Below are 17,163 nucleotides of genomic sequence, written 5' to 3' on the forward strand. Positions count from 1 at the left end.
TGATTTCACAGGCACCTCAGCATCATACAAATTTCAGCATACCATCTGGATTGTGGGAAGTACCAGTTTCATTACCAGTTGATTTACAAATCCTTATTTTTGTTTAATCTCTGTAGAGAAGAAAAATCAGTATTACTCCTGTTTATTGCTACCTAGCTTATTGTGAGGTAACCCTCACTTTTCCAGGTTTCTTGTGTCCATATCATTGGCTTATCTAAAATGTAGGGCTGTAATCATAGGTAAGACTGAATATGTTAGTACAGACAGAATCATAGAATCGTTAGCATTGAAAAATACCACTAAGATCATCTTAGTGATCCAACTGTCAACCTATTGTGGAATGGAATGGAATGGAATGGAATGGAATGGAATGGAATGGAATGGAATGGAATGGAATGGAATGGAATGGAATAGGAGAGGAGAGGAGAGGAGAGGAGAGGAGAGGAGAGGAGAGGAGAGGAGAGGAGAGGAGAGGAGAGGAGAGGAGAGGAGAGGAGAGGAGAGGAGAGGAGAGGAGAGGAGAGGAGAGGAGAGGAGAGGAGAGGAGAGGAGAGGAGAGGAGAGGAGAGGAGAGGAGAGGAGAGGAGAGGAGAGGAGAGGAGAGGAGAGGAGAGGAGGAGAGTTGGAAGGGCCCTTCAAAGATCATCAAGTTCAACTGCTGGACCAGTTCAGGGCAGCACTGCTCCATCCCAGGGGCAGCACCCAGCATTTTCCTTTGTTAAAATTCTACTTGCTTGCAATTCAACACTTAACTAGGAAATTATTCTCTTTATCTTAACTGCATTTGTAAACTGAGCCAGCTGATTTCCCAAGGACCAAGAATTTAGCTGTTGTAAATGGACCAAAGCCCACAGTGGTGGGATGTCTGGCTGAAGACGGAAGCTGGGACCCCATCTGGAATGGTCAGGGCTGTGGGCCTGAGCCCTCCTCAGCCAGGATGAGGAATCCTTCAAAACTATGGGATCATTTTATTTGAATTTGGACACATACTTGAGCGTGATCTAGAAACATATTTGAGAGTGATCTAGAAGCTCCCACTCATGCAAAAAGCCTGTGTGACAAAACTCGTGCATGTCCTGCACTCAGCCTCAGCAATGGAGTAAAACACATTAGGTTATTTTATTAAAGACTGTTCATGTTGTGCCAAGCTGTGGTTGTCAGCTCTCCTCACTGCTGCAAATCAAAATAAGGCCCTGCTGTACTGAAATCTGCACAGGGTGTCTTCAGGGAATAATCTGCTCTTTTGCAAAAGGGTCGTGCTATGACAAAGTGAAGAGGACAGCATGCGTATCCTCATCACTGTGCACATTGCATCTGTGCTGCCTTTTTGTTCTGAATTCTCAAGAGTTGGGATTCAAGGCTGCATCCCCACAAAGTTTAGAAGACTTAAAATCAATTCTGCATGCTTCCTTTCTAGGTTTCTGTCTGGGAGAATGCATGCACGAATAATCTTTTTTCCAGGGTAACACCAACTTATTGAAGCATTGCATAGCATGAAGTATCTATCTGTTTACATCTCTTCCCTGTTTAATATTATTAGATTCCTTATGTGGTTTAGCTTCAGATTCTTGTATAATTCTCCTAAACAAGACAATGGTTTTGTGCATTTAAAATTTGAGTTTAGTATGAATTTAGAAGTAATTGTGATCAAGTGGGTTCCCAAAAGCCACATTTAGATAAATAGAAAAGAGGGTAATATTAGGACCACTCAAAGAGCAGTACCGTGGGCACGGCAGATCTCACATCCATATACCCTTCTCCTGACTCACTGCTTTCTAAGTGAGCACTTACTCATGATTGCCGTGAGAGATTTTTTGTTGCATGGGCAGCATTTTCATTGCCAGTCATCAAAGCACTCCTTGCAGTTTTGTGGAAAATCCACATCACAGCCCCTGAGCATCCCATAGCTCACCGTGGGAGAAACTTTTTGGAATCACTCCATACCCCTGTTCATACCCTATGTGTTCACCCTTTGCTACATCTGCTATTGAAAGCTATGCTTGTTAACTGGTTATCCTAAAGGATAGATATTTACTCTATCAAAGACATGAGCAGGCACACGTGGCAGCATCTGTGCTGGAGCTTGTAGAAAAGGAGGTGAGGAGGTGGCTGTCTGTGTCTACTTGACACTTAATTTATTCCTGCAAGTCCCTCTGGGAGCATTTCCCAGGGTTATGTGGCTACTGGTGAATGTCTTGTGTGTTTCCTGGTATGTTCTTGTGGAAATCTGATCTCCAGCTTTGGTTTCAGCCCCTTATTTTTACATACAGTGTATGTGAGCCATCATAAAACCATTCCATCTGTCACAGTCCTGTTACTGCAAGGTAGTCCAGATTGGAGATATCTGAATCTGACAGCTCAGAGTTTCATGTGCAGTCTCAAAACATTACCCTATTCCTTAGAAATGGCTGGCCCATGATTTCTTCATTTATTTTCCCAAAGTACAGGATATTTCAACTCCAAGAATGAACACAAACACCAAAATATTTGAAGAAGTTTCATTCTTTTTGGGTGAGATTTCCCCAGAGAAGACAGGGAAAATAATTTCATAAAGGAAAGTTTTATTGAAGTGTATCTTGGAATGATAGTATGAATGATAGTAAACGTCATTAATGAGCAATTATAGGTTGCTATTGGGGCTGCATGGTAAGAATTACCCTTTCTAAGCCATCTGCCTCACCTTATCTTGCCAGTGCAGGGAAATATCCTGTTGTAGTTTGTACTGTCAGATACTAATATTTCACTGGCATAAACGGCCTCTTTGGATATTGATGATTCATTCTCTACGTGCCAGAAAGTCATGCATAAAAATGGATTTACATAAACATGTATTTTCCATCTAAGTGTTATGGGACTGCTTGGATACGGCATTTCAGAAGGCGCTGCCTGTGCAGGTCAGAGCAAATCCCCAAAGCTCATCACTGACTTCATCTCCATCATTTGTCTACACCAGAGCACAAAACAGCAAAGTTTGATCTCCCCCAGACCTGCATGCACCCTCCATCAGCCACAGGCCATGCATGAGTCCCCTGCACCTCTGTGGAGATGTGTTTCTCACTGCTGCTGCCGTTGACTCTCCACAAGGATATGGGGCCATGTTAAAAGTCAATGACAATGTTCATTTCCATATTCTCCCCTATTCATCTGTGTAAGAACTGCATGTTTTTGGTATCACAAATCTTCTGAAAAGTCAGTATCCTTATGGGTCCCTTCCAACTCGGGATATTCTACAATTCTCAGCATACCCAATGGGTCAGAAGTTTCTAGGTGAAGACAAACTGGGATGGACAGACAGTGACCACATGTGCCTCACTTCTTATGGGAAACAGGCTGGAAATAGGTCTAACAGACACCTCCAAAGCTTATGAAATTCATCCAGCCTATTCTTAGAGGTCTCCAGACGCACGTTCCCCAGGGAATCCATGCCACTGCTGGACAGCCTTATGGATTTGGAGCATTTCCTAATAAAATTACGTCTTTCAGGTTGCAACTTAAACTAAGGCTGGAAGTCTTATTTCTCTAATTCCTAATGAAGGTAATGAAACTCTAAAGGTGACAGCAGCAGGCCCTGGAAGGCACATGGCTAGGTAATGATTAAAACTAAACACCCACATTGACCAAATCCAGAGAAATTTCTGTTGATGCCAGGTGCTCAGGGCATGCTCCCATGAAGCTCTGCAATGCTGGACCTAACTCTTAAGGTGTTTCAGAAGGACACAAGGGTTTCTAGCAGAACTAAACCTCGGAGCTGAGAAGAAAGGGAGGCAGGAATATGGTCTAGTTGAGAACTTTGTCTTCAGGATCCAGTGACTGAAAGCCTAACCAGTGGCCTCTTTGGTGGCTGTGCAACATAATAGTAGTTCTCCATAGGAGGGCTGTTTAACCTAGATCCTGTCAGTCTGTGTTCCTGATGGGCCAAGGAAGCCAGAGCATTTCCCCCAGATGAGGTCTTTTTGAGGCCATGAGATCTCTGCTTAGAACAAGTGTTATGGAGAGCAGTCCTCTGCAGCAGACCCTGGAATGCTTCTCCTGAAATGCCCCAAACAGCCCAAACTGAACCTAATAACCTAATCTTAACGGTTTTCCAGCTTGGCATCTCAAGTCTGCTGAATAACTCAAATGATTTCTAGCACAGACAAGCCAAGATGACAGGGAACCTTCCTTCCTGGTGTAAGTCATGCACCGGAGTATTGTGCAGGCTCAGAGTTTCGGCGCATCATTTCTGCTCTTAATCAACTCTCCCCTGCCACACATAAGCATGTTATAACCCTGCAAGGGCCTGGGAGTCAGCTTGGACAGGCATGCACCTACCTGCAGTAAAATCTATGTAAGTTTTTATTGTTATTGCAACCCACACCACCTGTGATTTTGCCTCTCACCTGTATGGTTTGCAAATAAGCAAGTGGAGTGCTAAACTGGGATTAAGTGCTGAATTCTTTTTTTTTTTTTTTTTTTTGTAAGCTCAATGCTTACGCACGCTCCAAGACCAGTGGAGCATGGACAGGTTTTGCAAGTGACATTTCAATGAAAATATTCAGTCTCCAAGAAAAACAAGAGACAATTGAGGGAAGTGCCTTGTTTGCCAGGTTCCTTAAGGAGTCTAGCAAGGACACAGAGTGTTACAAAAGAGCAATCCACATGCCAAAGCCACTATCACATTGGGATGCTAATTAAAGCAAAACATAGATCTGCTGCACTGCATTCCTTAGATGGGATTTATTTCTGTACTTGTTTTTTTGCCTGTAAAACATTATATGTAAGGCAGAAGCAAATATCCCTTAATTCACAATGGGATTTATATGATCTAGAAAAGCCATTTGGGTCCTTTAGCTGCAGAAAATTCTTGTCCAAGCAGCTAAGAGAAGCCCTTCACATCACTGTTTTCCGTGCATGGTATGTTATCATTATCAGTAATGGCAGTAAGGAGAACAGGAAAAACAATTCTAGCAAAGGAGAACACTGGAGTTAGTGACCATGAGCCAAGGGGTTTGGTTGGTCTGTGGTACAGGATGGGAGATCAGCTGTGCACCCATAAACTCTGTTCTTTATATTCTCAAGTCCTCAAGAGGCAAATTAGTGCCTGACACACACACTGAAAATACACGCTGTCTATATCAAGAGGATTGAACACTTGCTGCTGATATGTATCATGCTGCATGAGAGGGAGATGGTAAATTCACGTGGCAGTAGGCTCATATGTTTTAATTGGTTACAACACTTGCTAACCCTTGCTCTCAGTTTCCGATCAAGTAAATATTCACAAATTTTACTTTTTTTTAATATATATCTTTGAGCAAATGTTGCCTATGAACTACGTCATGAAGAAGGCTGTTGCACATATGAGCATGCCAGGAGACTGTAAGCACCAAGGGAGCTTTGCTTGGGTTTTGACACAGCTAAGCAGAGATTTAGGGGCTCTAGTTGGGCACAACTTCATTTTGTCATTGCTTGTGGGGTCACATCACTGATGTGGGCAGAACAGCCTTCAGGAGACTGCAGTGGAACAAGAAATGGGACTAGCTATGTCCTGTGATTGAAAAAAGCCTTCTGGTGTTTCTACGGACAAGAGCTTTGTGAACAGGGGATAGAGTGCAATATGATGAATCCAGCTGGGCAAAGTTTAAAATGAAATGGGATGGCAGCAACAGGGTTAAGTGTGTATAACATGATTGCGTGCATGAAGCACGATTCTGGGAGAAGTGCTCAGAAAAATGAATCCTGGGCTAATCACAGCCTTTGATGTGGGCAAATTGTAGGTGTGTGCCAAACTGCAGAGCTGGGATTTTAGATTTTGAAATCACACTCACTATTTGGGCATGTACGGGCTTGCAGTGTTTGGGAACGGTTTTAAAGGGGAGATTTAGATTACATAGTAGGTGGAAATTCTTTACTCAGAGTGTTCTGAGGCACTGGCACAGCTGCCAGAGAAGCTGCGGATGCCCCATCCCTGGAGGTGCTCAAGGCCAGGTTGGATGGGCCCTGGGCAGCCTGAGCTGGAGGGGGGCAACCAACGCATGGCAGGGGGTTCAAACTGGATGGTCTTTAAGGTACCTTCCAATATAAGCCATTCTATGACTGTATGATCGCATGATTTTATGAGTTTGTCTACAAAACAGGTTTCTAAGCCCATTTCTAAGACTTGACTTCTCCCAGAATCGTGCTTCATGCACGCAATCGTGTTATACACACTTAACCCTGTTGCTGCCATCCCATTTCATTTTAAACTTTGCCCAGCTGGATTCATCCCTGGAGAGTTCTGTCCTCACTGAAATCTTCAAAGGCGTATTGACTGAACAACGCAGATCACCCCATTGAAAAACAAAAGGAATTACTCTCAGTGTACTTCAGTACTTTCGCACAACTGCTGACCCCTAGCAGAGATCAGGAAATGAGCAGATTTGTTGGTAATGGACTGACAGACCACACAGTCATCTCCAAGATAACTTCTAGACCCCTGCAATTGTCTGGACTGTGTATGATCCCAAAAGCACAGTATGTACTCATTGTATGGTCCTATCTGCCTTTAACTTAGATTTTTCTTCTGCTTTTTTTTTGTGGTCCTGGAAGGACTTTTTAGCTTCTGCTTTCCGTCCTCTCCAAGTATAGCAACTCTGGAATGGCACTGAACAGCAGCTATATTCCTTCCTTGCACTGCTTTATGTCTAAGGACTTCAGCCCTGGCTAGAGCAGGACTTTTTGCAATCCCTGCACATCAATGCAGCCTTTCAATGGAGAGACATAAATGTGAGAATCTTCTTTGTTTTGGGACTACAAGGATTTCTCATGATGATTTCCAAAGCTATTTACAGGCAGTCACCTTCAAGAGGTGTAGATGAATGCCAATGTCCTTGCTCCTAAACTTGCACTTGTTACTGTCAGTTTAGTCTGAAGGATCCCACTATGGACTCTGACACATTAGCAATGTGACAATGACTTTTTTATTTTGAATCAAAGCACTATGCTACTTTTTATGGGGAGCGCTCTGCAGCCTTGAGAATGAAGAGATAAAGGAGAAATATTTCCTTGAACAGACACCTTTATAATGTAGTTTGCTTTTATAGAAATGTGAACGGTTCCAAAGAAAATCTTTTTTTTTTTTTAAGTGATCTATTGTTGTGAAGCTGCCATTGTCAATAAAGAAAAGAGGAGGTTTGTCCAAACTTCCCAATAAACCTTGTTCTAAACCATTATTCCTAAGAGTTGCAGGAAGACTTGGAGGACTTATAAATCAGACAGACATACATGACTGTTTTTTGGTGAATACAGTGAAGGAGTCCTCTCTGAGGGTCCTCATTCTGGGCCATTCTTCCTCCTTGCTGCAAACACATTGCTGAAAGAGGGGAATGAGCCCTGCATGCAGCAGAAGACTCGTCTGGGGTTATGTCCAGTCTCCAGCGAAGGCTGGCACCAAATCTTTAAGGCAAAATATGCAAGTTGATTGTTTTTTTACAATAGTAGTAAACTGTTGGCAGCATCAATACAAGTCTCTTCCATAAGCAGATCCCCAGCAGCTCCCTTCTTGATTGCCTGTGCCCCTATTGTATAGTTTGAGCTGGTGTAGGTGGTTCATGGAGCAGTAATATATATCTGCCAGCAATCCTGTGCAATACCACTGCTTCCCTGAGAGCAGCAGTGGGGCCTTTCTTTTCTTTCTTTCAGTGGGGCAGGCAAGTGGCAATTTAGATTCCTTTCCTTTCATGCCTTGCCCACGTGTTACATCACTGGTTGCTTGATGTTTAGTAGTTACTGAGTTGCTCTTGCACATTTCATTCTGCATCTCTCAGTACCTGGTAATTTACGCTGTGGTGCACTTACTGCATCTGTTAAATAGTTGGCTTTGGGAGAAAAGGGCTTTGCAGCAAGGTAGATAATAAATGTTAAATCCATATATGCCCCAGCATGAGTATTCATTATGAGATGTTAGGATCCCTTTTTGACACCACATGGAGGCATTCTGACTGAATGGTTGCACGCCTTTAAACTGAAAAGGGCTTTCATAACATCGTGGAAAGCTCTGAAAGGAAATAATGTGGTATAGGAGCAAGATGCAAAATGAAAATCAATGCTCACAAGTCTGTTCTTTTTCATGGTGATACTGTTATTAAAAGTTGTTTTTCCCTCTGTGTTGTCTTCTGGAGGAATGTCAGTGTGCAGCAGAAGACATCTAACAGATTTGTGGCCCCCCAAAATGCCTAATTTTACAAGCACGTTCATATCTCATCTTCAGATTCTCTTCACAGTAATATTGTCAGGTAGGTTATTCTGTTCCAAGGCCTGTAAGAGATTCAGTGTTGTGTAGTCTTGCAGTTCTATTTCTCTTGACTTATCAAGAGGCAAGTTAGTGATGGAGCATTTTTGTCCCATACAGAAGTATTCTGTATTCACATTGATAGAGAAAATCTGTTGTTTTATATTTTATTTGGAACCTGCCCCCAGAAGTCTGCGTAGCACATCTTTTCAAGGCCAGGGAGATCAGACAAGGAGAAATGGTTTCAAACCAAAAGAGGGGGAATTTAAATTGGATATCAGGAAAAATTTGTTTATGATAAGGTAGTGAGGCACTGGCACAGGTTGCCCAGAGAAGTGGTGGATGCCCCATCCCTGGAGACACTCAAGGTCAGGCTGGATGGGGCTCTGAGCACCTGATCTAGCTGTGGGTGTTCCTGTTCATTGCAGGGGAGTTGGACTAGATGATCTTCAAGGGTCCCTTCCAACTCATACAATTCTATATTTCTATGACTCATACAGTTTTCTGTGGCCAAGCTGGGGCCAGGACTGTAAACAAGATTATGTAAAAATGCAGAAATTTTAATGGAGACACTGGTTCCTAACTAAAATCCTGTTTTGACTTTCTTTGTAGTGCTATGGCAACTTCTTGCAGAAACTGTTTTCAAAGAACTGAATAAGTTCTTGCCATAGTTTTCTGCTTTCAGCATTCCCCAGTGGAAAATTACTCAATGGAAAAACCAAATCTGTAATTTTTTTCCCCTGAAGCAGTGGTTAAGGCTGCTATAGCCAAACTTTTACTTTTTAAAATATTTTATAGAAAAAGAAAATACTACAGTCAATGAAGCCTTACTTTGATGCATTTATTGAACATCTGCTCATTTTATTCTGATTCATGCCACATGGTTATGTCTTAGCCTGTAAAGGCTGTTTTTCTGTTTAGCTGGAGGAAAACTCTGTTCAGAGACCCAGATCCTTTTGTCTCTTTTTTCCTTCTCTTAGACAAAGTCTTCTTCTAGATCTGAGTGACCCTGGCCTAGCTGCAAAAGGATTTCTGAACTGGATTGCTGAAAATGCATTGGAGGACATGGGTGTTTTTTCTATTTCATTGTCCTTATTTAGAAGCAAATAGAACTCTGTGGTTCTACTTTTTTAATCCCCAATTGATCATACTCCAAGGAGTGCTGCCATTCTTGGATTAGGGTTAGTGCAGCCCTTAAATGTCCGTGGAAAGAACATAACTCTTCCAAAAATGTGTTGTAATGAAAAAGAAGTCAGAAACCCATCCTGAAAGCAACTGAAAGAGAGTTGAAATGTTAAGACCTACTTAAGGAGTGAGACACTGGCACAGGTTGCCCAGAGAAGTTGTGGAGGCCCCATTCCTGGAGGTGTTGGATTGGGCTCTGGGCATCCTGATCTAATAGGTGGTAACCAGCCCACAGCAGAGAGGTTAAAACTCAATGATCTTTAAGGTCTCTTCCAATGTAAGTCATTTTATGATTCCGTGATTAAGCACACAAAGAGCATTACTAAGAGCTGTGGTTTAAGTTCTTACCTTAAATGTCACTTAACAAAATAAAAATGATCCAAATATTCATTTCTATCTTAGGCTTTCTGCCATTAAAATTCTGCTGTGAGTGTCCTACATCTCCAGAAAAAAAGGGATTTTTATTTAGGAAAACACAGAGCCAAGCACCAGTCCTGCTGTCATGGTGAAGCTCCTTGTCATGGCACTCAGTCCTATGGGTCGTGGTCACCCCATCGCTGGATGTTTCCCAATGCCTCCAACCAAGAGAAATGCAAACATAACTTAGGGATAGCAAGAACAGAGGAGAGGAAGATGACCTCATTCTGATCTTCCACCATTGTTATCTGCAGCAGTATTTGTCTCATCTCAGCCCAGGGTCTTTTTGACTCACGTTGGGTTCCGTGCAAGCACGGGGAAGTGCTGTCCACAGGAAGTGCTGCTGACATTTTGCCTCAGAGGGCTAGAAACTCTCTGCCAGAAGCTTTTAAATGTCCTCTTTTCAGACAGTTTCACAGCTGGATGTGCTGTGTAAAGGGTCTGCTTCACCTTGGTGCTGTCTTGCCTTGTTTTAAAGGGTGGCAAGGGAGATGTAGGTGAGATTTCTGTCGCTGGAGATTAGGTAATCCTTCAGACTGTGCCAGATGAAGTGAAATATATTTGAAAAGGCTAATTTCCTGGGGAAAACTATTTTATCTTTCACTCTTTTTGTCCTGGAGCTTTACGTGGTTGTGTGTATGTTCAAACATTTAATGCAAAAAGACAATTTATGCAACAGTACAGACAAAAAAGAAAGGAGAGGAGAAAAATAAAGAAAAGTGATTTTTTAAAAAAGAAAGTGAAATAAGATAACTAGTGTAGACACTGTGGGTTTAGTTGAAAGTCTAGATCTGCCCTAAGTCTCATTTTCTGTAGAGTGCTGTTAAATGTGATCAAGATAGTCATTTAGTAGGTTGCTACTAACATCTCTAAGGACCACTGCAGTACCCATCCACTGTTGGCTCTGAATTTCGACACACAGGCAGGAGCAGAGGCAACTTGTGGCTTGAGAGAGGTGGAGAAAAAAAGAAGATGCTGGACCATGTGGTAGAAGAAGTAGAATCAGACACAATGGTAGACTGCATGTGATGCGCTGGGAAGGCTGAGGGTGTTCTGCTGGAGGGACTGCAGTGTTCCTCTATGAACTAAAAGGTGTAGCAGGCAGAGTGGGTAATGGACAGGTCTCTTTTATCTACGGAAGAATATTCTAGCTGTCTACCCACAAAGTACAACAAGAACCAGAGGCTGCTTGTCTCCAGAGTCTTGTGAGCATGTTTTTGTGGTTAGAGCACACAGGTCTGAAATTCCAGGCTCTTGTCTTACTCTGTCATTGATTCATGTTGTGGTCTCATGCCATTTTGCCTTCTAATTTCCTTGCCCACAGAAAGGGAATACTTTCCTAACTAATTCTGGGTAAGATTTATTTTTTCCCCTCAAGTCAGTGCTACTCTTCCTGTAGTAAGTTGTTAGAAGAAATAAGGGTGTGCAAACTGGTCTCTGGCTTTTTCCACCAGAGGGGACTTGTGGGGATGAATAAAAGTCAATGGGCTTCTTTGCTGGCATCTATGATTATTTTGAAAAGTGTGTTCAGTAATGCCTTGATCAACTCCATTTTTTTTTTTCCCCATAGGTATCAAATCTCTGTGTAGCTTATACAGATCATAACCCAGGCTGTCTACACAGAGTAGGTGTAGAAGTATGACCAGTGATGACCATCATCATTTCACAGATTTGTTTGTCCTTATGGTGTAGCTATGAGGAAATCTAAAACAGCAGCAGTATGACATCCCAACATTAAAAAAGTCTGCTTAAATAAAGCCAGGAAGTCATCTACTATGTGCAGAAGTGGATGCAGCCAAATGCATCATATTGGTGATGGAGGGTAACAAAGACAGGCATCATTAAAAGCCTCACTAAGGGAGAGCTATAAAAAAGCAATTTAAATCCAGGCTGGTTAAAGACTGAACAGCAGTATCCAGAATTTGAATATCCATTTCTTTATATTGCGGGTGGGTGGAAATGGTTATTGCAAATGAGGGGATGAAGGAGCAAGGACATGGTACAGTGGACAGGCTCAAAGTGATGGATGCCCCAGAAAGCATTACAATAACAAGATAACTAGTCTTTGACCCTACATCTGAAATGCTTATTGCACTCATAAATAAAAGTACCAAAAGAGATCTACTGGAAAAGATCTTTGGGGGCATAAGAGCCTTAGACTTGATACATGCCTTCAGACCCACTGACCCTACAGGGCAAGTTACCTGGTGAGAGGTTGTTGTTGAGCATGTTCATCACATTCTGGGGAAAAGATATGAATGCAGAGCTGGATGCCAGTAACCTTTTTTATTACATCTGCCCAGGTGCTCTCAAAAGTATGGCTGGGCACAGGGGAGCATCACCTCTGTGCCTCTGCTCCCATCCGAGAAGTGAGAATAGCAGCCCATTCTGCTATGTAGGAGGGCTGTCAGTATAAATATATTAAACTCTACAATGTCTTGAGATAATAATATCAGTTTCGGTATGCAAGTGCCTCCAACAAATCTTGTGTGCAAGTGCCAAGCGGCTGAAAACACAACTTCTGGCACAGTGAAACTGCTTAAAGTGAAGTTTAGTTTGATTTCAAAGGGTTTCTTGGGATAATCATTCTGAAGAAAAAAAAAAAATAAAGGAAACAATGTCACGAAAAAGCCATTAAAGAAGAAAAGCAAAGTGCTTAGATGATTTCTCCTGATCTGGCTTTCCAGATTTGAGAAGCACACACCAGTTCATCTGTTGAACTTTGTTGGTCTGGCAGTGGTACGACTGTTCATTACCCTGCAGCACAAATCACTGCTGCAAGGGCTTTTCAGAACATAGTCCTTTTTAATCGTAGAATCACAGAATAGGTTAGCTTGGATAGGACCTTAAAAATCATCTGGTTCCAGATGGACAGGCACACCTTCCACTAGATTAGGTTGCCCAGGGCCCCAGTCAATCTGACTTACAATACCTACAGGGATCAGGAATCCACAGCTTCTCTGGGCAGCCTGTGCCAGTGCCTCACCACTCTCCAAGTGATGAATTTCTTTGTTGTAACTAATCTAAATCTACTCTTCTTTAATTCAAAGCCATTACCCTTTGTCCTATCAGGGTGCACCTTATTAAAGAGTATCTTCCCATTTTTCTTGTAAGCCCCTTTTAAGTATGGGAGAGCTTTAAATATTTAAGAGCTTTCTGGCTGAACACAACTCAAATTTCAGCCTGTCTCACCACTGCCATGAACATAGTTTTAGAAGCATCTTACAGCCCTTACGCAGCCAGACTCATCTGTGCTGATGGGGTCTTTCCCAACTGCAGAACAAGGGAAGCAGAAAAAAGGAAAGGGAAACTATTATCAGCACCAGAATTGACTCTGAATTCAAGACATCCTCAGTCACACATGCACCATGCCACATGGCTATTAGTGCAAAATTTCTTTCTTGCTGTTTGCTGTTGACATCCTCTTGGCAGTAAATTATTTTCATGCCTCCAGGCTCTGGCCCTGTTGAATAGCTATTTGCAAAGCAAAGAAATTGTGTACTGTTTTTTCTTCTATTTAGACTTTGAATGTATAAAATAGTTTCTTTTCAGTCTGAAAAGTGCCCTTTAGAATGTGAATATTAACACTGCTTTTGGAAAACACATTTTATTTCTAAGTAGTTACTTCTCATGTAATGGCCTATTTTAAAGAATGCAGCATTATTTATGTTTCTCAGAGAAATTCATAAAGTAAATGGTGTCCTACTTTCCTTCATCTTGAATCCTCGCTTGGTAGATAGCATCACACTGCGGTGCAGTTCTGTTTTGCTCAATAAACCTGTGAAGAAAAAATCCCAAAGCCATCACCTTGCAAATTGCACTGGTCCAGACAGATGGAAAGCAGACGCAGTTGCTTCTAACATTTTACTTTTCACAATCTATTTAGAGTTTATTTTGAAAACTCAAACAGTTAATGGGTAATCAAAGTTTTAATAGAGATATCCTTGTTTAGACTCAAAGAATCAGCAGCTAAATTAGGCATAATAGGACTTGTCAAAAGTTCTTATGTTGGGTATTTTGTTTAGCAATGCTTTTGCATTCTGACTGTGTGATGGATCTGCTTGTTCTTTGTGTCCCTCTGATATATATGACACATACAAGATTTCCCTCATAAACCCCATGTCTTCATTACTTGTCCAGGCATCTGGGAGGTCTTTGCCTTGGCTGCTGCAGAGAGGCAGTGCCATGGTGTCAGCCATGTGGGCATTCCAACTCGCCTTCTGTAGATTAATTATCTGAAGGGCTGTTCTTGAAGGGTTGGACTCTTGCATTTGATTCACTCTCCGCAGTGAGCTGAAAATAGTTTGTATTTTTCACATAATCCTTAGCAACTTGAAAGCTGCCTTAAATTGAATTCTTCTTAATCTTTATCTAAAGAAAAGAAAAAAAAAAAAACAAAAACAGAACGCTTAATTCATTTATTTCTGCAGTTGCTAATATTAATTAACTGGGATTTTTATGGCTTTGTTTTCTTCAGCAGTTTTCTAAACATTTCACTTATCATTTCAATGAGTCCTTTACAAGTCTAAGCCATAGTGAATAGCCATGTTTCTACAGTGCATATTATTAAGTCAGAACAGTGTATGTAGAAGTGTATGTCCAAGAAGAAAGACCCACTGCCACAGTCTCATTAATCATAGATTCAAAGAATCATACATTGTCAAGATTCATAATACCCTGGGTATGATTTTGGCAAGGAAGCTGTTTATAGTCACGTGACAGGCTAGAAATAAATGAAAGTCATGTTGAGAATCATAGAATCGTGAACTCATTAAGGTTGGGAAAGACTACTAGGATCATCTAGTCCAACCCCATCCCCACTGTACCCATTAACCATGTCCCTCAGTGTTAATCTGCGTGTTTCTTGAATACCTCCAGGGATGGTGATTCTCCCACCTCCCTGGACAAGTCCTAATGTAATTGCAGTTGCAGGATAGATACAGGACAGATACTACAGACCCATCAGATCTAATAACTATGGCTGAAATTGATCTGGAGGACTATAAATTCCAACTGGGTATTTTAAGAACTATTTTTAGCTGCATTTGCTTTGTTTCAGTTTAAATCTGCTCCTTCTCAAATGAGTTGCAGTTTGGAGAATTATGTAGCTGTGGTCAGAAAGACAGGTGAAAAACCTTGGCAGGTAAATGCAGTCTGATAGTAATTGCTGTAGTAGGAAGTATCTCTCAAGTGAGCAGCACGAGTGGTCACACACACACTGTGATAGTGAAGTGCATAATGGTAGATTTTGCCCTCAAAAACTAGGGAATGGTTGTTTTGTAAGGCTGTTTTGTGACCATGATGATCCAGAACTTTCTACCTGTTTCAAGAAGTGTTGCAATTATATTTTGAAACCTTGCAGACTCAGTGATTTCTGGCCTAATCTGTCTCATGAGTTCAGTTGCATTGAGCAAGGGCTTGCCCCTCCTATCAAAACAGCATTAAGCCATGGACTGATGAAAATTAACAACCATCAAATCAGCTGGGATCATTAGATAATCTCATTCAATAAGGAATGTCCTCCTATTTTTACTGTACAAACCAGATGCCTCAAAGGAATTTTCAAGGGCTGTGTGGAGGGGTTTGGAGCAAGGCAGAAGAGAAACAGTACTAGTGGGATGCAAATGGGTGTGAGCAACACAGATCTGCTTTTCACCCCCCAACTTTGGAGCTATCAGCTATCTTCCCTGGGGCTTCCTCAGTTCTGTTCCTGAATCTCATGGAGTGCAGAAATGAAGTGTGCTCATGCTCACATCCAGGGGTACATCAAGCTGCTGCTGTTGTCAACCAGAATTCTGCTAACTTTGATAGGACCCCTTCAATTGTTAATAGATTAAGTTTAGCCTTTGAGCAGACCAGTAAGAATTTGAAGCAATTTTAGCATTGCATGGGATAGTGAAATGCTTGTGATAAGCTAAGGGATTACAAAAATTTGGCAAACAGGATTCCCAGATTTCATATCTAGATAAAACCTGTATAAGCAGCAGTCAACCTGATACACACAGTAAAGAATTTTGCATGGTCATTCAGGCTGGATCGGTTTGCTAAATGAAGAGGGTAAGGGGCTCATTTTGGCCCTTGGACCCAGAGATAAGGATCAACTTGCACTTGCTCAGCTTATGGCCAGCCTGCTTTGTATCTCAGCTACAAGGATGTCACAGAGCATTGGCCCATGACTCCTTCTAGTTATCAGACTGTGCTGATCATTACACCATTTGTTTTTTTTCAGTTCAGTGTGTCTCAAAGGATATGAAGAAGTATGGTTTAGTCCTCCGCGATGGTGCTTTGGTAGAGTGACACGGAGGATGTGAGTTGGATCAGTTTGGTTCCCTTCTAGTTTGGGAAGCTGCAAGTTGCTGGAGAGAGCTTTTGTTGCAGTGATCCAGGAGGGCGATAAGAGGGGATCCTTGGACCTCAGGCATTTGGTGCTTCATAAAACCATAGAATCATAGAACAGCTTGGGTTGGAAAGAACATTAAAGCCCATCCAGTTCCAAGCCCCTGACATGGGCTAGTTGCCACCCACCAGGTCAGGCTGCCCAGAGGCCCATCTAATTGAGCCTTGAAAGGCTCCAGGGATGGGGCATCCACAGCTTCTCTGGGAAACGTCTGTGTTTCCCATCTCAGCCAGTGTCAGGATTGAGGTGTTGAGGCTTGTCTTGTTGTCTCCCATCCCAGACGCAGGCCTACTTGCTACCCTAGCACAGTAGAGGCCATAGCTGATCCCAAGTTAAGTGTAGCAGCTGGTGGGTAGGAGTCAGTGCTAAGGCAGCATCGTGTGCTTCCCTGGTGGTGTGAAGAGCTGCTTGGCACCGAGGGAGGAGAGGAGGGAGTATGTTGGGAGGAAACTGTCACGGATCTGCCTCTCATTGCTGCTCACAGTCCTACACTGGCTGAGTCAGAGCTGGCGGGAAAGGCGAGGCATGAGGGCGAGCTCTGGGGAATGTCCACGCTCACATCAAAAAAAGGGCTTACATGGAGAAGAAAATCAGCAGGACCTTCTCTGCAATCTAAGAACCAAAAAGCTGAAGGACTGCCCAATGTTATAAGTGAATGGGGATGAGGAGGACTATCCAGAGCCTTCCTTTGCACTCTGTATTCCCTGGTTAACTATGCACGCTGGTTGCATATTAAAAGGCCATCCCTCTGTGGGGACTGTGTCTTTTGCACCACTGGTCCCATCCTGCTGTGGTTGAGAACAATGGCTCCCATTTGGAAGGCTCCTCAGGAGCAGGAGATAGTTGGTCTTGTGTAATGAAGTCTGATTTTCAAGGTGAGCAGGCTTTGTGTGCACCCTTTGTGTTGGTTGCCGCA

At 42.4% G+C, this 17,163-nt stretch overlaps 1 protein-coding gene across 4 annotated transcripts in view; it reads left to right on the forward strand.

Annotated features, from left to right (window-relative positions):
• CAMK1D (calcium/calmodulin dependent protein kinase ID) overlaps window positions 1–17,163 on the forward strand; it is a 252,128-nt gene that overhangs the window by 133,797 nt on the left and 101,168 nt on the right. The gene's annotated exons all lie outside the window — the stretch shown is intronic.

Source organism: Phasianus colchicus, chromosome 1 (assembly GCF_987193195.1).
Source record: "Phasianus colchicus chromosome 1, bPhaCol1.hap1.1, whole genome shotgun sequence".
Classification (NCBI taxonomy): Eukaryota; Metazoa; Chordata; class Aves; order Galliformes; family Phasianidae; genus Phasianus; species Phasianus colchicus.